The sequence below is a fragment of the Mus musculus genome, chromosome 5 (assembly GCF_000001635.26).
Source record: "Mus musculus strain C57BL/6J chromosome 5, GRCm38.p6 C57BL/6J".
Classification (NCBI taxonomy): Eukaryota; Metazoa; Chordata; class Mammalia; order Rodentia; family Muridae; genus Mus; species Mus musculus.
The window spans coordinates 59,214,311-59,215,293 of record NC_000071.6 but is presented as its reverse complement, the minus strand read 5'-3'; the positions used below and the strand labels follow the sequence as shown (position 1 = coordinate 59,215,293).

The 983-nt window shown below is 44.7% G+C and overlaps 1 non-coding gene across 1 annotated transcript; it reads left to right on the top strand.

Annotated features, from left to right (window-relative positions):
• Nucleotides 1–241: 241 nt before the first annotated feature.
• Gm22308 lies at nucleotides 242–348 on the top strand. The gene has a single exon (XR_003956136.1). It is a non-coding gene; the product is annotated as a U6 spliceosomal RNA (small nuclear RNA).
• Nucleotides 349–983: the final 635 nt, after the last annotated feature.

The following is a 983-nucleotide window of genomic DNA, read 5'->3' as shown; positions in this document are numbered from 1 at the left end:
TCTTGACTCTAGCTGCATATGTATCAAAGGATGGCCTAGTCGGCCATCACTGGAAAGAGAGGCCCATTGGACACACTAACTTTATATGCCCCAGAACAGGGGAACGCCAGGGCCAAAAAGGGGGAGTGGGCGGGTAGGGGAGTGGGGTTGGGTGGGTATGGGGGACTTTTGGTATAGCATTGGAAATGTAAATGAGCTAAATACCTAATAAAAAATGGAAAAAAAAAAGAAGTAGCAACAAGTGCTCGCTTCGGAAGCACATATACTAAAATTGGAACGACACAGAGAAGATTAGCATGGCCCCTGCGCAAGGATGACACGCAAATTTGTGAAGTGTTCCATATTTTTGAGACAAAAGGATGGACCATCTAGAGACTGCCATATCCAGGGATCCATCCCATAATCAGCCTCCAAACGCTGGCACCATTGCATACACTAGCAAGATTGTATGGATAGGACCCTGATATAGCTGTCTCTAGTGAGACTATGCGGGGCCTAGCAAACACATAAGTGGATGCTCACAGTCAGCTATTGGATGGATCCCAGGACCCCCAATGAAGGAGCTAGAGAAAATACCCAAGGAACTAAAGGGAACTGCAACTCTATAGGTGGAACAACATTATGAACTAACCAGTACCCCGGAGCTCTTGACTCTAGCTGCATATGTATCAAAAGATGGCCTAGTCGGCCATCACTGGAAAGAGAGGCCCATTGGACACGCAAACTTTATATGCCCCAGTACAGGGGAATGCCAGGGCCAAAAAGTGGGAGTGGGTGAGTAGGGGGGTGGGGGGGGGAGGGTATGGGGGGCTTTTGGGATAGCATTGGAAATGTAAATGAGGAAAATACCTAATTAAAAAAAAGAAGTAGCAAAAAAAAAAAAAAAGAAAAAGAAAAAGCTAATTTTTATAGAATGAAATGATTCCTATTTGGGCACAATATTGTCAGTGAGTTGCAAGTACATTTTTTGTTTTATTCCCACT